This window comes from Diadema setosum, unplaced genomic scaffold (assembly GCF_964275005.1).
Source record: "Diadema setosum unplaced genomic scaffold, eeDiaSeto1 scaffold_37, whole genome shotgun sequence".
Taxonomy (NCBI): Eukaryota; Metazoa; Echinodermata; class Echinoidea; order Diadematoida; family Diadematidae; genus Diadema; species Diadema setosum.
This window is the reverse complement of record NW_027307663.1, coordinates 132,734-157,800: the sequence shown is the minus strand read 5'-3', so window position 1 is coordinate 157,800 and position 25,067 is coordinate 132,734. Positions and strand designations below refer to the sequence as shown.

At 37.9% G+C, this 25,067-nt stretch overlaps 2 long non-coding RNA genes across 2 annotated transcripts in view; both read left to right on the top strand.

Annotated features, from left to right (window-relative positions):
• The window catches only part of LOC140245815 (uncharacterized), a 46,093-nt gene extending 31,173 nt beyond the window's left edge, over window positions 1–14,920 (top strand). The window contains exon 3 of the long non-coding RNA XR_011902380.1: window positions 14,761–14,920. This is a non-coding gene — a long non-coding RNA (uncharacterized lncRNA). The remainder of the gene's footprint in view (window positions 1–14,760) is intronic.
• Window positions 14,921–14,922: 2 nt separating this feature from the next.
• The window catches only part of LOC140245814 (uncharacterized), a 35,345-nt gene continuing 25,200 nt past the window's right edge, over window positions 14,923–25,067 (top strand). Inside the window, exon 1 of the long non-coding RNA XR_011902379.1 lies at window positions 14,923–15,075. This is a non-coding gene — a long non-coding RNA (uncharacterized lncRNA). The remainder of the gene's footprint in view (window positions 15,076–25,067) is intronic.

Sequence of the window (25,067 nt, the reverse complement as noted above, 5' to 3'; positions counted from 1 at the left end):
CACTATAGAACTATCTAGAGATCCATTGCTCATGTATGCATTACACACAAAGCAGTGCTAAAATGTTTTGCACCACACATGAAAAATTGATGGTGTAGGCCTACTATATTTTGTAAGCATTTTAAGCAAAACCCTTTTAAACATACATATATATCTGAATCGTAGCTATATCTGATCAAAGTTTTGAAATAAAAAAATAAATACATTTGTACATAAAAACAAATCGACAGTAAACTATCATGATGACCAGAATTAGTCTTAAAAATACTGGTATGTGTAACATGGAATGATAGAGACTTTAGTGGAAAAAAGGACATAATTTACAGAGCAAAGAGTTTGAATGCGAGTCCCAGACTCGAGCTAAACTGACCACGATTGCCATCAACTATTTGTAGTGTGATTTTTCTGGCAGTATTTTTTGTTTTGTTTTGTTTGTTTTTTAAGGAAAATATTTGATCTGGTGGCTGAGGCCATCTCCAATGACCACTTGCAAATTCATGCCATTGATCCTGAGATTCCTGCTCTTAGTGCCCCCATTTATAGAGCCTCACCAGGAAATGTTTCCCTGTGATATTCATCTATAGTATGTTAGAGATCGACGTACACTTTTTAACAATAATTAACTACTTTATTGCAGAGCAGAAGTTTCTTTATGAGTGTTTCAGAAGAGGGTTATGAGCTTGCTTTGCATTTATAGTATTTTCCTCTTTCCTGAGTGCTTTATTTTTTTGAAAACTTAAAAGAACATTTTTTTTTTTTGTTATGGACGTACATGGCCCAATGAAATTAACGATTAGTACAGAGTATTCAAATTCATGAAATTCTTCCATCGAGATGCTTTCATTGAGACTGATTGACAAACTGCCCTGCATCGATGTAAATAAGCACTGAATTGATCAGTGTTTTAGTAGTAGCCATGATAAAAATCATGGGCGTACGTACTCGAGCAGGATTCGAACCCACGACCTCCTGATCACCGCACAGGCGTCATCTCCACCAGACCACCGAGCTTTCGCCCGACAGCAAGTGTTGGTTCTAATCCTTATAGCATGCAGCGGGTACTGCATAATCATTCAAATTCATGAAATTCTTCCGTCGAGATGCTTTCATTGCAACTGATTGACAAATTGCCCTGCATCGACGTAAATAAGCACTGAATTGATCAGTGTATAGTAGTAGCCATGATAAAAATCATGGGCGTACATACTCGAGCGGGATTCAAATCCACGACCTCCTGATCACCGGACAGACATCATCTCCATTAGACCACCGAGCTTTCGCCCCACAGCAAGTTGATTTTTATTAGGAGGTCGTGGGTTCGAATCCCGCTCGAGTACATGTATGCCCATGATTTTTATCATGGCTAACCTTCTAAACACTGATCAATTCAGTGGTTATTTACTTCGATGCAGGGCAATTTATCAATCAGTTGCAATGAAAGCATCTCGACGGAAGAATTTCATGAATTTGAATAATTACACAGTACCCGCTGCATGCTATAAGGATTAGAACCAACACTTGCTGTCGGGCTGTCGGGCGAAAGCTCGGTGGTCTGGTGGAGATGATGCCTGTCCGGTGATCAGGAGGTCGTGGGTTCGAATCCCGCTCGAGTATGTACGCCCATGATTTTTATCATGGCTACTACTAAAAGACTGATCAATTCAGTGCTTATTTACGTCGATGCAGGGCAATTTGTCAATCACTTGCAATAGTACAGAGTAATTACACAGGTCATATTTATTATCACTGACAATTTTTTGTTCACATAACTAAACTCTTCATACACAAAAACAAAAGTGGTAATTTCACATTTACTGAAGGAAAATATAATGAAAACAGTTAGACAGCATTTTGGAGATCAAAATGCACCTAATATTTTCTCTTGTTTGAAAAGGATTTTGTGACCTTGACCTTGGCACAAACTATTTCTTATGTGTGATTTCTGAAAGTTCATACAATAAGCTTTCAGTTAATGTGTCATTTAGCTTGGTGTGTTCAATTTGAAAATTTGACCTGATGGTTGACACATTCATGGAATTGCCCTTCACTAGAAAGCATACAAAAATATTTTGGATTCAGGTAACTCCCTCAGTCTTTGAGCATTTAGCTTAAAATTTGACACATGTGACCACTATAGTACGTAGATACCAGTAATCTTTCGTCATTGTTGATCAATGTGTTTTCATGGTAGCAGCGTATTTTGAATGAAAATCATACAAAAATATTGTGGATTCAGTTAACTCCCTCAGTCTTTGAGCATTTACATAGCTTGAAATTTGGCACATGTGACCACTATAGCTTATATATCATGATACATGTACATTTAGTGGGGGGCGCAAGGGATTTTTGGTTCAAGATTTTCCAAAAGCACCAAAATTTGGCACACATGTAGCCCAAGCCATACTATTTCGATTTTTGATGGGCGCCAAAAAGGGCGCCCTCTGGGGCGGCCATATTGGCAAAATCCAATATGGCCGCCATATAGGTTTAAAGGTAACTTGCACTTGAAAACATAAAAGGGTTACAATCATTCAAAAAGGCAGGTTAAGAGGTTTTCTTGGTCAAGGAATTCGAATCTTAAGTTGTTTTTATGGTCTGAAGTCAAATTTTCCTTATAAGGTCACCTTAAGGTCATTTAGGGGTCAAGCCATTGTATTCATTATAGTTTATTGAAAAAAATGGCTTGCCCATAAGCATGGTCAATATTCCAGGAATGCCAGCCTTAGAAATAGAATTGCAGTGTTATTGTCGACAGCTGAAAAAAGGCGTATTTCTTGTGAAGGGCGCCCTCCGGGGCGGCATATTTGCAAAATCCAATATGGCTGCCACCTATACGTTTAAAGGCCAGTATAACAATTAAAAACCTTTAAAGTGTAACAATAATTTGAAAAGTCAGCTTTAGAGGTTTTTCCTTATAGGGTCTCCCTAAAGGTCATTTGGGGTGAAACCATTATATTCACAATAGGTAATTTAGAAAATGGCTTGCCTATAGTCAATATAGGAGGAATGCCAGTCCTGCTGATAGAATTGCAGTTGTTGAGGGCTGTGGGAGAGGGAGAGGTGGGCTTTCTCACGAGTGACATCAATATCTGCTTTCGTGTTAAGATTTCAAACACTGTATACACTCATGAATTATGATAAGAACCCCTTTCTGAGAGTAATTAGGTCTAAGGGATCTTGCTCAGATCCTTATTTCACAATTAGATTTGAAGACTTGGTAACCCTCCAATTTCATTTTTAATGGTTACTTACGGTATTTTTTTTTCTGCATCATTTCAATTATGGCCTGTTATAATATGGCTACACAAGCTTTTAAGCAAGGTTCTGTCCAAAGCTGTGGAATATCATAGTTCATGTCACAATCATTCCATTAATTATTTTTACATTACAGGCGCTAAGAGGAAATGTCCTCACCGACTGGTCGTATTTGCGGAATTCAATATATTTGCATTTGCTTTAATGACAGCCAAAAGAGCTAGTTAGAATTATGGGTAATGCCCTTTCAAATAGTTTTCAAGATTAGATTATTGGATTATTATTTTCATCTTCATCTGCAAGGAATGCAATAAAAACATACATAAATGAGAAATAGAACCCTATTGCTACCTAACATATTAATAGTTTAGCAATAAGGGGGGGGGGGGGCTACTCTCTATATTACCAGCGTCCTTGACATTGCCACTAAAAAGAGAAGTGTTTTTATTTCTCTGTTGCAGTTCAGGGATCCTCAATCACTATAGATATTCATAATTCAGATTTACATTCAATGGAATAATAATTATGAAGATCACTCCAAATGTGGATGAAAAAAAAAATCTGTCGTGTTTAAGAGAGTTTTTAGTACATCAGGTTGGCATCAATTTGCTATTTTCGAACTTGTGTAAGAAAGTTCGATTCTAAAGTCCTTATGGGAAATTGTATTTGCCTCCACAGCTAAATATGCCGTTCAGAGAACATGACGGTCCTGGTGACGCCATGTAGGGAACAAGCATATTTCACAGGTGCCGCAGTGACACCATTAACAGGGTACAGATTAGATATGCTATAGTACAACTTTCATGACACCTTATAGGGTCTATTAAGATTCTATCCAAAGTGCTTGGACGCAAATTGGTATGATATCACAAGACTTTATAAGTTGGTATCTCGTTGGTCTGAAGACTATAGGTTGCAACTCTACATCTCCGCAACATCTCTACAACGCACGTCTCATGGAGACGACCCCAATCTCCAGGATTCGCAGGAGAATCGAGCATTTTCAATTTTTGCAGAGACTATTTCCGTCTTCCAGCTTGTCTCCGAGACGTCTCTGCGAAGTCTCTATCACTGTGGCCATGTCGTGGGGACTAAATTTGTCTGCAACATCTTCGAGATGTCCCCGCATCTTTGGAGACCGTAATAGCATAATGGCGACGAAAGGGAGAAGTCGCTGAGAAAAGATATCTCTGATAAGTCTCTGCGACCGCAAAAGCCGTGCCAACATCCCCGTGACTTCCAAGCAAATAAGTTGTCCCTTTGTTTGAAGACGTCTTGGACGTCGCCGTGGAAATCGCGTTAGTTGTGACAGCGAAAATAATTTGTTCGAGACGCTGGCATTGCGACAATGTCTCCCCCGTCAGATAGGCCCTCAATCCCCTCCCCTCCCCCCCACTTTAAGTTTGCAGCAATATCAAACTACTGACCATGGCTCGTCTGACACCTGCTCTACATTGTGCATTGTCACCTTCATTCATTCATTCAATCGTTTCATTATTTTTTTTTTCCATTTCCATGTTTTCCACCTCCCAATGCATGCCTTGAAACAGCTGTGGTGCAGAAGAATGAAATTTGGTATTGAAGCATTACGGAGAGTGGCTGATAGTACTAGTAATTGCCATGTACCTGTGCCATCTTTCCTCCAGCTCCACTCCCTGAAGTCAGGGATCACATCATGACCCATGCTGTCATGATTCCAGTAGAAACTCACTTGCAGCAGCACTCATCTTCGAAATGTTGATACAGCGCCGCTTAAGCAGATAGGGTGGTTTCTGATGATCTGCTCCCACGTTATGACGAGATGATGCCTACCCTCGTTGACGCTGGCTGTCCCATAAACCTTGTTGCTCATCAGTCCTTGCTGGACATGAGCACGATTATTGAAGTAGTCAATGTGTCAGTGAGCTCTGGTTTGCTGACGCTTACTACTTAGGCATTTTGCATGCCACATCAAAGCAAGTCTGAAGTAATGTCGCACCCTATCAGTGCCTGATGTTGGGCTGTGGAAGAGAGGTATGCTGTACAGGAAAGAGCTGAAAAGGCCTTTATCTTTTCAATACCACGACCCATCCGTAACTCCCTCAGATCAAAGGGATTAAAAAAAAAGCACACTACCGAAAATGTGATGTTATGCTCATCCGTGCGATTTTCAGAAAATGCTTTCAAGAAACATTATGCCATCCTTTGTAAGGATATCTTTGCGTAGATCGCATCTAAGTTGTTGGAAAGCTGAAAGGTTGTGAGATCACAATTCCTGTTGGATATTTCCGTCTCGAATCAGGTGCTCAGGATGAGTTGTCCGTCCCATTTATTTTTGGATATCTGAGCGCTGATAAATGAGGGCAGTTCTTTATTTTTCAATCTTAATTTTCAGGAAGCCGCTACGCTCTTCCAATCATAATTTGAGATTTGAGTGGTGCTATCACCATCTCTTGTCAGAGGACTGCGCAGTGTTGCTGCGCAAAAATGTTAGGATTATTTTCGTCAGGATCAGTATCCCATACAACATCAATAGGTGTTCAGTTTCCCTAGTCATTTGCGCTTTCAGCAAAGAAACGGTTTCGTTTGATAAAAAGAGAATAAAAAAAGATAAGCAAAAAACTTTCAGCTGAATTGTCTTCACCTACTCTGATAGGATACTGCCATTAAAGGACTTTAATGATCGAATTTAGTTAACTGCCCCTAGAATACTGGTCTGACCTGGATTGAGAAGCTCGATTCCCCAAAAGCTTCGGCCATTGCTTCCTTCACTGATGAAGCAGACGCTGTCTTGTCAAGGGAGATCAGGCATACACCAATTTCAGCAGGAGCAGAATCATATCGCTTGCCAGCTGGAAAGTTATATAATTGACCATGAAAGGTGACGAGGTGGCTCAGTCGGTAGCGTATGACTTGCGGTCTAAAGACTTGTGTTCCGGCGCGGGTTCGAATCCCACTTATTGCAAGTCTAGCTGAGCAATAGTGTGTGTTGTCATACCATCCCCTCTAGTAGAGGCACAACACTTTGCACCTCATCACTTGGATATCAAAAGTGGAAGTCCCTTGTGTGGAAGAATCACAAAGCCAGACACATGAAAAGATCCCGAATCGGCATTCCGTTATCGGAACTCAAGGTGCATAAACCGAAAAAGTGGTCCACCCCAAGTACATACAACTGACCAGCTAGTTGCATACGGGCTATCGAGCTATCTCGTCAGAAGGAAAAAACGAAGACAAAGATTAGGCGTGTTTATTACCCTCCTTGCTATTGCACCCTGATTCGGCACCTTGGAATAGAATGGCGGCCATATTTAAAGGGAAGATAAACCCCAAGAACAATGTGGACTGAGTGAAAGCAGCAACATTAGTAGAACACATCAGTGAAAGTTTGAAGAAAATCGGACAATCGATGCAAAAGTTATGAATTTTTTAAGTTTTGGTGTTGGAACGGCTGGATGAGGAGACTACTCGAGGTTATGACGTATAAGTGGACAACAATACCAAGAAAATATAAAGAAAATACTACAAAAATCCATTTTTCATGAAAATTACAAATTCTATCAACTTGATATTGACACATGTTAAGGGTAGCAATTATTCCCCCTGCTTTCTGAAAGCGGTTGGTCCACTGCTGTTAATCTAGAAAAGTGAATTTTTGTTGAATTTCCTTTATATTTTCTTTGTATTGTTGTCCACTCATACGTCATATCCTCTAGTAGTCTCCTCATCCAGCGGTTCCAACACCAAAACTTTAAAAATTCATAACTTTTTCATCGATTGTCCGATTTTCCTCAAACTTTCAATGATGTGTTATACTAATGTTGCTGCTTTCACTCAATCCACATTGCTCTTTGAGTTTACCTTCCCTTTAAGCATGTATATATATGTATATATTATATGTATATATATATTGAAACAAAGAAAAGAAAAACTGACCAGAAACAATTGATAAATAGTGAAAACTTTGAGCAAAGAAAATGAGAAAAGAAAACGAAACCGATGGAAGCCCGTTTTATGTAATCAAAGATTTCAATATATATATATATATATATTGAAACAAAGAAAAGAAAAACTGACCAGAAACAATTGATAAATAGTGAAAACTTTGAGCAAAGAAAATGAGAAAAGAAAACGAAACCGATGGAAGCCCGTTTTATGTAATCAAAGATTTCAATATATATATATATACAGTATTCATCGCATAATCGGAACAGGTTGGGAGTAGCAAACACGGCCCCTTTAAAGGGAAGATAAACCCCAAGAACAATGTGGCTTGAGTGAAAGCAGCAACATTAGTAGAACACATCAGTGAAAGTTTGAAGAAAATCGGACAATCGATGCAAAAGTTATGAATTTTTAAAGTTTTGATGTTGGAACCGCTGGATGAGGAGACTACTAGAGGTTATGACGTATGAGTGGACTACAATATCAAGAAAATATAAAGAAAATACTACAAAAATCCATTTTTCATGAAAATTACACATTCCATCAACTTGATATTGACATATGTTAAGGGTAGCAATTATTCCCCCTGCTTTCTGAAAGCGGTTGGTCCACTGCTCTTTCATAATTCTAGAAAAGTGAATTTTTGTTGAATATCCTTTATATTTTCTTTGTATTGTTGTCCACTCATACGTCATATCCTCTAGTAGTCTCCTCATCCAGCGGTTCCAACACCAAAACTTTAAAAATTCATAACTTTTGCATCGATTGTCCGATTTTTCTCAAACTTTCACTGATGTGTTCTACTAATGTTGCTGCTTTCACTCAATCCACATTGCTCTTTGGGTTTACCTTCCCTTTAAGCGGGGTGCCCGATTTCGCGATGAGCACTCACCATACACTAACGGCATACTACATGTACATGTAGTGCACACACACACACACACACACACACACACACACACACGCATACTGACGTACTGTACATGTACATGAATACACAATCACGCTACCCCTCGGCGCGACCCTCTAGCTACATCTCCCTGCATTCTCGCAATGATGTAGAGTAATCGCAACCGGGTTCTTCTAGCTGTCACCTCTCTCCGAACACAAAATATGTGGATTAAAAGCTAGCACTTTCTTAAACATTCGTAGAATTCTTGGACACGTAGGGCGTTCCGTATAAATACATATCCACAACCATGGGAAATGATTACCCAGAACTGATGTGGAAACGTCAATGAAAAGTCCTTCAATCATTCAATCATCACGGCTTGATTGTTTACTTGCCGCCATCACTGCACTGTACATGTGTTGTCAATATGTAGCGATCTAGCTCACCATATATACACATGTACAGAAAAGCGAAGGCGGGCAGCGAGCTGAAATGTACGTGTACTGGATGGACGGAGGTCAAAACACACCAGTCCAAAGCTTGCTTTGTAAGTTCGATGTAAACGACAACTGATAGGGAATCTTTGAAATATTGTTGTGGTATTTTGGTAGATTTTTTGTGTAAAATATCAACAAAATCAAAGATCGCTTGAAGAAAAATTGTCCCGTTTATCAGAGGTCCCCACCCGATTATCCAGTGAAAATAACGTGCATTGGAAATGTTTCTGGGAAGCGTATGTCATTTAAGCGAGGTTCCCGATTATCAGATACCCGATTATGCGATGAATACTGTATATATATATATATGCATATATGTATACATATCTTAAATATAATTTTTTCATTTATTTGTCATAATCATTATTGATATGTAGGGGGACGGAACCGCTCTTGGCCCTAATTGACCATTGAAGGAGTATGGGAGAGATGACAAATGGGACAAAATAGGGGTACCAGTGAATTGCAGTTGAATGCTCACAGACGCCATTTCGAAAAATGCACAAAATGCCTGATTTGACCCTTATTTACCTTGAAAGTGACCTTGAGATGTGATAGTGACCTTGAATTGCAGAAATGATATTTAGAATCACATTCTCTATTACCAACCCCGTAAAATTTTCCACATGGGATTCATAACAGTAATCAACCTTTTCAATTTGTAACTGCAGTTGACCTTTAACCCGGATGGCAGCCATATTGGATTTCACCAATATGGCGGCCCCAAGGGTTTTTAGTCTTGGCGCCCATCAAAAATCGAAAGAGTATGGTACAAGGGACCTATGAGCCAAATTTGGTGCTTGTGGAAGAATCTGAACCAAACAACCCATTTTGAGCCCTTAGGCCCCCTACTAATTGTAGATGTGCAAACTTAATCTTTGATAAGTGTTGAACAATGCATTGCCATTTCAGCATTTTTTCACCAAAAAGCAAAAGATATTGTGGATTCAGCTAATCCCTCAGTCTTTGAGCATTTAGCTTGGAGTTTTGCACATCTGACCATTATGGTACATAGATGTGCAAACTTAACCTTTTGTTATTGTTGATCTATGCATTTCTATGGTAACAGCATATTTTGAATGATAATCATACACAAATATTGTGAATTCAGGTAACTCCCTCAGTCTTTGAGCGTTTGGCTTGAAATTTGGCACATGCAACCACTATATAGCACAGAGATACGCAAACTTCATATTTCATCATTGTTGAACAATGTATTGCCATGGTAACAGTGTATTTTGAATGAAAATATACAAACATTTCGATTCTCCTAACTCCATTTTAGAGCATTTTGGCTTCAAATTTGGCACATGTTACCTCTACATTACCTATATGTGCAAAAATTATCTTGTCAGTGTTGAAAATGTGTTGCCATGGTAACCATGTATTTTGAATGAAAATGATACACTAGTATTGTGAATTCAACTAAGCCCCTCAGCCTTTTAGCATTTGACTTGAAATTTGGCACATGTGACGGCTATAATAGTTCGTCGCCGGTCACACGAACCGACGAATCACTCGATTTTGGGTCAAATTTTCGATTTTGAGATTTTCAATCATTTCCATAGTAGACATTCCGTACTACATATTCTGAAATTCTCAGTGTGTAATTCGGTGTTACAATTTTTACGTAGTTATCACTTTTGTAGAAGTATGTAATTCCATTTGTGAAACTTATTTGTTTTCCCCATAGACGAGTGTGTTAAACAATCACGTGATTCGATGGTTCGGTGACCGCGCGTACTAGAATGCGCGGTCACCGAACCGACGAATCAGTGCGCATTGACATGCGTGTAGTTTTTGAGATTCAACAGTTCATTGACCGTGCGCACAGTGCGCGTACTATGTAATACATGCGTTGACAATGACAACGCTCAATGTACATGTACATATGGACACACATGGAAAATGACAACGTTCTTTGCAGACCGAAAATACATGCATGCAGCTCTTTGACGATTTCCCGCTTATTTGATAACAATACAATTCGATAAAAACTTCACAAGTTAGAGCAAGAATTGAAGTCTGATGTACTACAAAAATAATTGGAAATTATAGACATGAAAGTGTAACAACCATAAGTCAAAAATGGGTTTACTTCAAACGTGATTTTCTCAAATTGTCATTCTTACGCAAACCTGAGGGATTCGTCGGTTCGTGTGACCGGCGACGAGTTGTGCAAACTTCATTTTTTCTTAATGTTAAACATTGTGTTGCCTTTTAATAGTAACACAATTTTTAATATACATGTAAACCATAGAAATCATCAGTTTATTTCTTGCTCACTCAGTTTTTGAGCACTTGACATGAGATACATTATGTACATGTATGTGGGACATGTGACTAACAGTGAGCAATACATTTATTCACTGTTGAACAGTGCATTGCCATGGTAACAGTTTTGTTTCCATTAAAGAGTAAAACAAAATAACCCTGGTTGAGCTAAATCACTCAGTTGTGGGTGGGGGTATATTAATCACAATGAGTGATAGTTTTAGTTACTTTTACATTTTGAAATATTAAGTGATTCCAAACTTTCAATAGAAATAAAGTATCAAATTACAGAATTCTCATGTTGTTGATATTTTACAACACTTCTGAATTTCCAACAGCCTTGAAGCAAATTGCATGTCGCGTACATAACTCTTGGTGTCCACCATTTTTTTTTTTTTTAAAGTTGTTTAGTGAAAAAACTTGTGGAAAACAGTTCATATTCTTTATGATATTCCCATTCATATGTTTATGTATCATTACTTAAATTGAATTCACTGCGACATTACAGTAAGTGTACTTTTCAATATTTTTACAGTGAATTGTAAAATTTTTTGGTGTCCAGGGTTATAATGTACGTAACAATTTATGTCAACACAATCACATTTTCTTCCAAAGGCAAATACAAGGGAGCTAATGCCTAAGTGCAAACCACTTATAACATTAGTTATTAATTTTAAGCCTATTGTGTCCTTTTACATCATGAAACTTACATATGAGTAAATTGGTGAGAAGCAGACCGCAATCTTAGCTAATTGACCCAATATGATATCACGTACATAACGTGGACACCGGTGTCCTGGTTATGTACATTGTACATGTCACATGGTAAAATTTGGACTATACAAGCATCTACAATTTGTTTAAAAGTGTTTATGTCATAAATACAACACTCAGATATGATTGGGTGTATTTGGCAGAAATGAAGTATATTAAGAGATAAGACAATAACATAGGACACTGAGACACTGGTGTCCTGGTTACATGTATGCACACTGTACATGTTGTACATGTCACATGGTAAAATTTGGACTATACAAGCCTCTACAATTTGTTTAAAAGTGTTTATGTCATAAATAATAGATAACACTCAGATATGATTGGGTGTATAAATTTGGCAGACATGACGCAAATCTCTCGTTTGAAGAGGCTACACCCCAGTAAATAATGCCAGTGCATATCTTGGCAATCAATGACTTAAAGTCAAAGATATAAAACACCTGTTTCTTGACCCTGGCCTAATCTAAGCATTTTGTCAGCATGTGGAGGTCTATTACAGGCCTATACATGGAGGCATAACCAAGTGTTGAAGGAGATGGCGGAGGTGGCGAGGGTGGCAGTGGAGGCAAGGAAGAAGAATGGGCCTCCTAGGGTGAGGGGAATCCGGTTTGTGAAGGAGGGTATGACATGCAGTGTGAGAAGGAAGGGTCAGAGGGATGATGGTGGGGGAATCTTAGCAGCGGGGGATGATTGGGAGGTGCGGGTGGATGAGGGAAACCGTACAGTGCCAGAGGAGGTGGTAGTAACTGCCCTTCGGCCGGACATGGTGCTGGTAGCTAGGTCTGTGCACAGGTTAGCAATGGTGGAGCTGACTGTGCCATGGGAGACAAGGATGGATGAGGCAAGGGAAAGAAAGTTGGATAGGTATGCTGAGTTGAGGGAGGAGTGTGAGAAAAGGGGGTGGAGAGCGGAGGTGCATACTGTAGAGGTGGGGTGCAGGGGATATGCTGGTCGATCGGTAAGGAGGTGGGTCAGAGGGATGGGAATAGGTGGTAGGGACGGGGAAAGGTGGATCAGGAGAATTTGTGGGGCAGCAGAGACAGGATCTGCATGGATAGTAGGGAAGGCTTGGGGGGGGGGGTGGTGGGAATAGGGGGGTGTAGAGAGAGTGTTTCGGGAGTGAGGAGAGGTGATTGATGCCAATTTTTATTTTTTTTATTTTTTATTTTATTATTTTTTTTTTTTTGTCTTTTCTTTTCTTTTCTTTTCTCTGAAATGCCATGGGGGTGCTGTCAAGGGGATCCCAACGCAGCACCGGCCAGCCAGGGGGAGGTGTACAGCACTTAAATGGCCGAAACACTGGTGATCCCTGGTGTGCTGCTGACGACCCGTGGCATTTGCGGAATTGACATCTTTCCATTTATTATCCGTTTATTATCTTCCTGCACACTGTACATGTTGTACATGTCACATGGTAAAATTTGGACTATACAAGCCTCTACAATTTGTTTAAAAGTGTTTATGTCATAAATAATAGATAACACTCAGATATGATTGGGTGTATAAATTTGGCAGACTATGAAGTATATTAAGAGATAAGACAATAACATAGGACACTGAGTTACATTTGTTATGGACAACATCTTTCAATATTGATAGCTGGTTCAAATGTTTCCATAGAAAATATCACCCTCTGTGCCAGCATTGTTGTATACTGCTTCACTGAACAGCATGATATTATAATTTTTGGATCTAATTAAGAAATGAGAAGAAAGTTTATATGGTAGCATTTTAAGTGTTACATACACATTTTGTACATAACTCAGTGTCCATCTATAGTTCAGGTACCATGGTAATACCTCCAATGTTTGTTCTAAAAATCTTAATTTTTTAACTGGTTTTGTTTCTTTATGGGGCAAGTTTCACCACACATTGACGTATATTCGCAAAAGTGAATTTAAAAACAAGATAAAAGCATAAAGAGAACACTGAGTTTTGTATGTTACACTTTCTGACCACCAAACATGGCTCGCTGATTGCCAGATGTAATGTTTCATACTCCAGCACTTACAGTGAATATTTTGCAATGTTTGGAGGTTACAAAAGTAATGTTGGTGCAGTCTGTATGTTAGTTTCAAATTTTTTAGTTCAAATGTAACATTTTTGGTCCCTTGATCTGAGCCATGCACAGATGCATGCGAAATTTCTTTGCATTATCTACACTATATTCATTGAACGCCAGTGGCAATTCGCGAAAATTTCATGCCATGAAAAAAGCTGTCGGCTCCAATTAGCGAAATTTTCGTGCTGCGAAAATATCATGTTTTACAGTAACTGTTGGTACATGTATGTGGTCCAAAACTACCATTCTTCAGAGGAGAATTTGCAAGGTTTTAGGTCCAATCGATGAATAAAGCTTTCTAAAATTAAAATCCTATTATTCCTGTTGTAGAAGAAGAGGAGTCATACTACATTTATTTAATTCTGTAACCAGTCACCATTGGAACACTACAACATCTCATATGTACAATTGTACATGTAAAGATTGTAGATAATTGCTTCAAATTGAAGAAAATTCCACTTAAAGATAGTGAATATCATATGATTTGTATACTTACAGGTATTTAAGTTTGTTTGAAAATCATATGACATGATCAGAGAACAAGTAGTGTCTGAGGTTTAAGACAAGTGAGTGAATGCCTTTATATCACAGCACATGTCACACTTCTGTTCAAACTGTTTTCTTTTGTGAACAACTCTAACTTGTGTGTTATTCATTTGGTTTACATGAAAATTTTCTTCTGACTAGTGGGTTAGTAAACCTGTATGCTGTAGTAAGAAGTACTTACATGTACTTATTTAACTAAATATTAAGCATTCAATGTTCATGATGAAGGGGTACTGTAGCTGTGGGGTACTGTAGCTGTACACTGTTTCTTGGATTGTAGATACATGGTATTCTTTCCAGTAGAATAAGGCCCAAATACCCCAGATTACATGCCATGGGTGTTGGCTAAGAGGCCTGCAGCAATATCACAGTCCCACATTAGAAAAAAAAAAATAGAAGAAATAGTTTGCCTCTAGAGGCTACTTTGTAGATAGGGTGCCACTATTCCGGTAAAGGGGAGTTGCTCGGATCAGATGAGGGCTAGACTCACATTTCTCTGTTTACAACAAAAGTTTCCAATTTACTTTCTGCAGGATGTTTTGCAACAGAGGTGATCCAGGCCCCGGTCGGACAGGACGTCATGCTGCCCTGTCCATATGACCACAGACTGGAGGATGTGGAATTCTTGCAGTGGAGAAGAATTCATGGAGATACTGTTCAGCATCTTGCAGAAATGAATGCACAGGGAGAGCAAAGTGCTGTATCTGCACATCACAATATATCACCCAATCTTCACTTGTCCATCAGATCTGTGTCCTTTGAGGATGCGGGCACATACAAATGCTATGTGGCGCATGCAGACATCATGATTGCATCAACTGAAAAGGAAGTAATTCTCCATATTTATGGTAAGAGTATTACCATAACAGTGATCACAATGACTGCCTTTTGGATGCGTTCTCACATCACCATCACTTATCATGCACCATCACTTTTTTTTTTTTTACCTCTTTATGTCTGTATCAATTTTTCTGTGTGTTCTTAAAACTAGATTTTCAGAGCAGGAATTTAGCTTTACAATGGTTTTATGTTACTCAAACAAGATTAGATCTATGTTTTCAAATCCAACCACTGGGAGCATTAAAAGTGACTAAAATGTCAGTGATGTCAAGCCCATTTTGCCCAAAGATACCCTGTATATTTATGCGCATGCATACAAACTTTGAAAAGGACTATAAACCTGAAGATATAAATTCAGAAAATGTCGCAACCAAGTAGTGTTTGATGAACTGGAAGAGAGAGGGCACATTTTATTCACTTGTTGAATTACTGTACCTTAAAGGACAAGTTCACCTTCATAAACATAAGGATTGAGAGAATGTAGCAATATTAGTAGAACACATCATTGAAAGTTTGAGGAAAATCGCTAATCTCTTCGCATTTCGTACATGCGTATACGACACGGCCGAATTTACGATCCTTTTAGCGCCTATTTCTACATCAAATATCAGCGGGATTGCGATATTTCGTTAATTATTTCTGCTGTAATCTTTTGTGATACATGCACTAGAAGGGTTGAAAATGCGTTCTTTATTTTTCTCCTGATAATCTCTTCCCATTCGTGCATGCGTTTTCAAAACTTTCCACTGCATGCAGGGCCGAATTCGAGATTCTTTTTGCGCCTATTATTGTTTACTCAAATTTCAACGGGATTGCGAAATTTTCATGAATTACTACTCGGCTGTAATCTATATGATGCAAGCGCCAAAAGGGGATGAAAATGTGTCCTTTATTTTTCTCCCGCTAATCTCTTCCCATTTCGTACATGCGTTCTTAAAAGGTATACGACACGGCCGAATTCACGTTCCTTTTTGCGCCTATTTCTACCTCAAATATCAGCGGGTTTGTGGCGATTTCATTAATTACTTCGGATGTGATCTTTTGTAATGCACGCACCAGAAGGGGAAAAATGTGTTTTTTATTTTTCTCCCGATAATCTCGTCGCATTTGTGCGTGCGTTTTGATAACCAACACGGCATGCAGGACTGAATTCAAGATCCTTTTTGCGCCTATCATTTCCTCAAATTTCAACGGGATTGCATTGATTTCATGAATTTTTATTCGGCTGTAATCTTTTATGATGCACGTACCAAATGTGTCCTTTATTTTTTTTTTCTCCTCTATAATCTCTTCGCATTTCGTACATGAGCTTTTGAAAGGTGTACGACGCGGCCGGCCGAATTTATGATCCTTTTTGGGACGATTTCTACCTCAAATATGTAAGCGGGACTGCGATGATTTCATAATTTTTTTTTCTCCCTAGTATTATCTCTTCACATTTTGTGCATGTGTTCTTAAAAAGTACACGGAAGGGCCGATTTCGTGATCCTTTTTGCGCCCATCTTCATTGTGAGATCATTCTGAACGAATGAAAATATTCATTTGTGAAATGACTGTGTAAAATGAAACTGAACGCAATCAGATCCATTTACTGTATCGCTGAATATCGAATATGTTTTTACTTTTCTAAAAATCGACACAAGTAAATTAGTTCTAACATGTCAACTGCCACGCTGCTGCGAAGCCGGGATCGGATCGTGAGTAAAAATGACCCAGAAATTCGTGCGCTTCTAATTCTATCAATGCTTCTTGTCTGGCATGACCGCCGATCGCAAGCAAACGAAAAGCAGTTACACTCTACATGCTTTGCATGTATTGCATGGCATGGCAGTGCGTGAGCAGCGCCAATGCGCAAGCTAGCGCGAATAACTGGTCGCCAGTGTGCAGCCCTGTACTAAGTGCATAATAATACATGCATCGATTGGATTTCGTGCGCGTGCACGCATGTGAGCCAAAAAGGTAGCTACATTGTAGCATGCAATGCATGCTATAAAACGTAGCCTGTGGACCGACGCGGCCCGACCACAATTACGACGGGCCGATGAGATGAAAAAAAAATAAACATTTTTAGACTTTTTTTTTATTCTTTCTCTAGCTTAAAATGGATAATTTTGGGTTTAAAACCATTCACAAATTTGTAGAAGATGAAATTTGTGGAAAAAAATGAACTTGAAAAAGGAAAAAAAAAAAAAACGCGACCCAAAATTTTCTGTGATTTTCGCTCGGTCGCGATGGGCAAACAAACCATTTTTTTTTTTTGGCCTTATCATGATGCGTTCTCGGTACACGGGAAGCTACGTACGAATGCCGTATTTTATTTCACGAAACTGCAGAATCCTCTGCAGCTCAGCTACATCATTTAGTTTACTCTCAAGTCGGGTATCATTGTACTCAGACTGTTTAGCAGTGATCTCGACGGCTAAATAGCCACTTAAGTTTTGTCCTTGCCGATCATGCCCTTCCATATCAGATTACAGGCCTGTGCCTGTGTATGTATTGATGATGGTTACACGAAACACTATCTCCGTGCGGGCTCTCATAATATATGGTCATACAAGGGCATTTACGTACAGTTCGCCATTGGCGTGCTCAAATGAAAACAACGAATGCTGTTATTTTATTTTATTTTATTTTGCACAATTCCAGGATACTATGCAGCTCAGGTACGTCATTTAGTTTGCATTCAAGTCAGGTATCATTGTACTCGGACTGTTCAGGACGGCTAAATATCCACTTCAATTTTGTCCTTGCCGATCGTACCATTCCATATCAGAGTACACGCGCTGCTGTTCATTCGTTTACTGCATGGCTGCTGTAAACATGAATATTCATGAGACGAGCGGACGCGGGGGAAACCCTCGCTTTGATGACCGCCAATTTTTGAAGTTACAAGTGGACATCAAATGGGTGATTCTATAGTGCATCAAACCAAGTTTTGGTGATAAAAATAAAAAAGAGGGAGCAAATGACGACAAAAATATTTTTTAAATGATGTGTTAAAAATGAATATTATTCATGACATACGCCATTTTTTAGCTTTTTCATGAAGAGAAAAGATGTGTACGTGCGTTGGGGCCAGAAAGGGCTCATGTATTTTTTTTTTTCCAACGGGCGTCGAGACTGAGGGTAAATGGCATGGGGGAGGGGAGATACGTTGTATGCAGGGCAAAATGTCAATGGCACCCCCTTCCCCAGTGCTTCGACGGGAAGAATCTTTGGGCAAAGAAGACAACCCTCGAATTTCAACGGGTGCTGGTAAGTTGATCTGTGATAACAGCAAGCGGGGTTAATTTAAAGTCCCATTCCATGGACCGGCTCCTCAGCTCATGTGTTAGGAGGGGATGGCCATGGGTAGAAGAGGGTGCAAAAGAAGGAAGGAGAAAAAAATAAAGTTCTTTCTTTCTGACTACTAAAAACGCGGCGAAAGATAATATGAATAAATACCCACGGATGCCTACTTATTAAACCTATAATGACTATATCATCTCCCCTCCCAAAATAATATTTGAAGAGTTTGTTTGCAAAAACCGATAAGTCCATTTTTGAAGATTTTGAAGTACGGTCTCTGTCATAAAGTACAAAATAATACCTTTTAAATGATATATTGGTCACTACATATAAAGGTACATTTTTGAAGTTATGGTCAAAAGAAGCACAAATTTTCTTATTATTCTCTTTATTTTTCTTGACCTTTAATTGCAAATATCTCCATTTGGCAAATATGGACTTATCGGTTTTTGCAAACAAACTCTTCATTTATTAAATGATGATACAATAATAGTATTCATAAAATAATGATAATAATGATAATGTACAGTCTGAAGCAGATAAACGGGCGAGGATATGTAAACATATTGTCATTGTGTGGGTTGTATTTTTTTTAACCCGTTGAGGACGGTTTGATTTTGCTACAACACGCATTCCCCATAGACACCTGCCCGAGTATACTCCGGACTCGTCCTCAACGGGTTAATGACGTACGTGGTAAAATGAATATTATTCATGACATATGCCACTTTTCAGCTTTTTCATGAAGAGAAAAGGTGTGTGCGTTGGGGACAGATAGGGCTCATGTATTGTTTTTTTTTTTTTTTTTCAATGGGCGTTGAGACTGAGGGTGAATGGCATGGGGAAGGGGGACATATGCAGGGCAAAATGTCAATGGCACTGGAATCAATCAATATTTAAAGAAGAACTGAATAACACTTACGGAAATATATTTGCAAATTGGTATTCAAGAAGCCGTAGACCAGCCAGGTTTCGAGATTCTACAACGCACTGGCACAATATATGAATATGTTTCATAACAGCTATTACATCAAGACCTGTTCATGATTCCTGGTGTGATTAAGAGTTACAAAAATTAACTGCAACTATAAACTAAACAACACACCTCTATTATCTCATTTGCATAAAGAGCAAATATTTACCCATTTTCTATATTGCATATATTTCCATATGCATATTTTTCACCAAAAACAAGGTCTTGCTATCAGGGCAAGTCCAAGATAACGCGCGCGTTACGTATGGGACATTCAGAGATTTTTATGACCTGAAAAATAGTGTTAATGGCCTTTGATCATATTGAACTTTATCATTGTGATTTATATCTAGGAGAAGTATAATCATGTAAAAAATGGAGAAAATTGACCCTCACAATTATATTCTAGAAGATAAAATATGTGCTGTTACGTATGGGACCAGAAAAAAATTTTTTTTTGAACATTTTTTTTCAACCTCTGAACTCTCTGAAAGTATTTGATTCTACAACTTATAACTCACTGTGATGAAAGTCACAACACTCAAGATTATTAGAGGTAAGTTTCATGTCATGAGGCAAAAAGCTCTAATTACAGGTTCTAATTAAAGACAGACATGACGTGTTACTTATGGGACACTTTGTCCCCCATTCATTTTAAGTGTGTGGAGAACCATGTTTATGGATATTTTGCATAATTATTGAAATAAAATCAATTGAAACTACTAAAATACTGATCCAGATTGTCAAGGAAACAATATTCCCCAAATGTTTACCATCATAATCATATTCAATCATATTTATATATTCTTATGACCAACCTGAGTATGCATGCCCTTTGTCCCCCATTCGTTTAGTGTGTTGAGAACCATGTTTATGTGTATTTTGCAAAATGATTTTGCAAAATACCCATAAATTTTTGCATTATTATTTAGGTAGAATTAGTTGAAATTATTCAAATACTGATCCAGATTGTCAAGGGAACAAAATTCTCCAAATACCATCATAATCATATTTAATCATATCCTATATTTTTATGACCAACCTGAGTATGTAGGATGCCCTGTATTTTTGATCAGGATAGTTACTACTAAAAGTTTGAATAGTATTGAAGTGTTTACTTTTATTGATGAAGGGCAGTTTGCCATTCAGTTTCAATAAAAAACAACTTGACACAAGAAATATTAATCTTAATAGATATGCAATACCTGCTGCGTGGAACCCCAGTAATCGAGTAGATATATGTCTGTCTAGCAATCAGGTCATTGATTCGAGTCACTCCTCAGTATGTATACCCATGAATTTTGTCGTGACTACCACTGAAAACTGAATAAGGGCAATTTGTTTATCACTTGCAATAAAAAAAAAAAAAAATTATACAAAAAACACTAATTTGAAGTAACATCTTCATTACCATCACATGAGTGTGTTATACAATGCATCTACAATGTAGTAGCTAGAGCTCTACATTGTGTGGTGAACAGTACCCAATATACTAGTAGTTGAACTGCAATTTTTCAATCTGCTTGTGTATTCGGTTTCAGTACCCTTTAAGTCAGAGGTCTCTACTTAAAGGGACTGTATAGTTATGGTTCAGATGGGAATTCTGATTTCAACTTTTACAAGATAATTAGCACTTCTTTTATGAAACATTTAAATAGCATACAATTCTAAGAGGAATTCAAAGTTAACATGACAAAAATCCATTTTGAAATGGCTGAGATATCCAGAAACGTGATGTCCTAACTAAAGGTAGGTCACATTTTTTATTAGGACCACTTCATTTTACTTTGTATTTGTTTGTTTTTTGATATCTTAGTCATTTCAAACTGGATCTCCATCAAATTCTTAGAATTGTATGCTCTTTAATAATTCATATTTATTGGTTTCCAATCATCTCGTAAACTGTTGAAAACTGAATCCCCATTTTTACAAAACTATACCATCCCTTTAATGCTGATTTCAATTGTGTATTTTGCCATCTCCCCCTACCCTTTCTGAAAATTGTTCAGTCAAGTACATGTATTGTTTCAATATTTTTTTCAAAGTTGGGATGCTTTCTTCAGGATGATTGACTATTTGTGTACTGAGAGACCTTCCCAGCTAGCTACATGCATTCACATGCAATACATGTATGTATTGAGGATGTCCCATACGTAACGCATTTGTCCCATACGTTACATTATTTCATTGCCTAATAAAAAATATTTCTTTTACTATTTTTTCTTCTTTCTATGGTATTTAACTTCTCTAAACAATAAATTAGAACTTTCCAAAAGGGCATTCAAATAACCTTCATTTTAGAAAAAACCTAAAAAAATGACCTCAATTTGTTACGTATGGGACATCTCATGATAGGACACAAGCTTATTTGCATAATCATTCGCATAATCCCTAAATTTTCATACCAAGTTAAACTATTTGATGAACTTCTTATGTCCACGTATTAATCAAATATCATTTGCTTTCCTTTGAAAAAATATTAATTTCATAGATGTCCCATACGTGACGCTGTGTTTCGCATTTATGCAAATGAAGCCCTTGAGATTTGCATAAATATTCATAATATCATTTTTTCCTCCATGGAAATCAAAACTTCAACTCATAAGCTTCAAAATGATACCAAACATGTCAATATTGAGCAAAGATGAAATTTTGCCTTCTGAGGGGACCTTATTTTGGACTTGCCCATCAAGTGTGCAGTATCATGGCATCATGAAAAAAGGATAAGTCATCGGGCAATCACATCACTATACAATGCTCTATAGATTAGTGCAAGGACACTTTATCTTTCCCTGTGCTTTGTCGTTTTCATTGGATAAATTATTTTCAATCTGCAGTTGAATGTAAAATCAAGTGGCAACTGTGAACATAGTTTATGTCTTTTTTCTTATCTATCTTTTCACCCACTCTGCAGGCTCACGCATAAAAAAAAGAAAAAAAAAAAGAAAAAAATTGTAATAAAGAAAAATCACCTTCATATTTTGGCTTTCGAAGAAACATTCGGAGTCGAAAAGTCTATTTCTCAATCGAGCTGTATTAATCTACATTCATGCAAGGTTTGAATCATCTCATAGTTGCTGACATGCACACACTGCTGTACATCGCAGGCCTGATTTGTGACATTTGCATCAAAACGTTCTGCATTGCTTTCGCATGCACATGAAATCATCTCAAGGCAACTTTGCAGGATTGGAGCTAGATACATCAATACAGGTTGCAGGTCGGATCAAAACATTCCCACAAATTGTCTCCTGGTGAAGAAAGATCAGGTCTGGCACAGTGTGCAGGTTTTTCTTCTTTCTTTTTTTTATACAGGAGTATTGTCGTTGAACTGCTCCTGTGAGCGTTCAGTTTACTTTTGTCAGCAAAATGGGCGGAACATATTTTGTGCCAAACAAGCTAGCTAAGTGTGATTCAACTTTTTAATGTAATAAAAAGTTTATTCTTTAAAGATGACTGATAACAACTATGTTCACAAACTATGTTCACAAACCAGTGGCCCTTAAAACTATAGAGGCCTATTTGCTAAGAATGTCATTCCTATGATCTGAATCAGACCTGGTGAGATCTATCATATATGTGTCTTCTCTATATAGACTAAAATGAAGCATAATAATAATAATAATAATTGATATGATTTATATAGCGCCAAATCCACTCTGCAGAGTGCTCTAGGCGCGGAAGGAAGAGAAAGTGAAGGAGATAAAGGACATACAAATATCAAGTACATGTAATGAGTAGTCAAATTGAGGCTTTAAACAAGTGAGTTTTTAGACTGCTTTTAAAGGAGTCTGATGAAGAACAATTCTTTACGGCTGAAGGTAAGTTATTCCATAAGGTGGGAGCAGCATGGCCAAAGGCACGTGTGCCCCATATTGTAGTGAATCTTAGAATTATCAGAGAACCGGAGTTGGATGAGCGTAAAGATCTAGCAGGGATGTAATTATGGAGTAAGTCAATGTTATACTGAGGAGCAGCGCCCTGAATGCAATGAAAAGTCAAAAGTAAAATCTTAAAAATAATGCGATCTTTGACTGGTAACCAATGAAGTGATCTCAAAATAGGGGTGATGTGAGTGTGCTTCTTGGATAGTGTGATGATGCGTGCTGCCGCATTTTGAAGCCTCTGTAGCATGGAGAGCTGAGTTTGTGGTAAGTTAAGCTTGATATTTAGAATTATAATGATCAGCAGAAAATAACATAAATCAATGGAAGCAGATTAATAAGTAAGGTATCACTTCTTAAGTTAAGACGCATAACAATATAAATTTTCGAGGAATTCGAAGTCAGACAGAAAAAGGAGTGTGGTGTTGTCAAGTTAAGAATGAATTGCAATGCATCAATACCTGGTAGTTATCACTGGCGGCATGTTATCCAAGTATATTGAAAACAAAAACAAAAAGGACCAGGAAGGAGTGAACCCTTTATTTCGCAGATTGCACTGGCCGAGGCAATTTCAGAGTTACATTCTTATAACAGATGTAGAAGGATCAAATATAGGTAGATGTGTACCACAAGTTTTTTTTTTTTTCCCCCATTTCTTCTCCCTCACTGCTATTCTAACATCGTTATTTTAAGTTTACCATCAAGGCGCAGTCATACTGGCAAAAGATCATTTAAGTTTAAAATCGCGAAGTCTTCGCGATCGTTTGTTGTTTGGTCACACTGGCAAGAGATCGAGAAGTTTGGCGGGGATGACATCATAAGATGCAATATCCCTAGGTGTACATTGTAGTGGGAAGTTTCATTGAAAGTTTGCAGTCACGTGCACTTGTAAAACTTCAAGATCTCAAAGATTGCGATATTAAACTTTTTGATATTTTGCCAATCTGACAGCACCGTGATCTTGATCTTTTGCCAGTGTGTGATCACGACTATTCTACAAGATTCACTTCCCAATGGATCCTCTCCAGTCTTGAAAAAAAAGAAATATATATATTTATATATCATTTCATCTAATGGACTTACAACATAATTTGGTTTATTCATTTGGGCATCAGTAATGTTTGTTATGAAATTAAAGGTGTTTTTCTTTGACGTGCAAGAAAAAAAAATGGCTCAAGAGAGTGTGGAATAAAACCACCTATCCGGTTTCAACATACATGTATAGACGAATGTTTGCGATATATTTCTCTCTCTCTCTCTCTCTCTCTCTCTCTCTATATATATATATATATATATATATATATATATATATGTATCTGTATACACTCACTAAAACCGAAAGTTATTTGCATGACAATTGTGGTGCTCTGGTTCACTGGGAAATAGAATTTCCGTGCTGATGGTACAGATTTGCATATTGGAACAATGCAATAATGTTGCTTATGAACAAAATGGAATTGATCGATGACATTTTCCACTCCCCCCCCCCCCATGAAAAGTTGAGTCATAAATCAAGTAGAGAGAGTTTTCATCAATTCGTTTTGCGATTATCGATGTAGGGCAATTCCACGCCAAAGTGGACATGACATCTAAAATTTCAAATTCATATTTCCCACGCAATTTTGGTATCAAATGAAAGCTTAAAGGGGAAGTCCGGACGATTATCAGCCGTTTCCCGTGTAAAGAACAATATTTCATGAACCTATTACTCTTTTCCCGAAGAGAAAAGACCGTCAGATACAATTACTATGATCTTTTTGAAAAATAAGGTAATTCTTCATGTTCGAATCCGTCGCGAGCAGCCCTTCGTACTGTCTGTCCCAGTATGCATTACAATTGCGCGTGACATCACAGA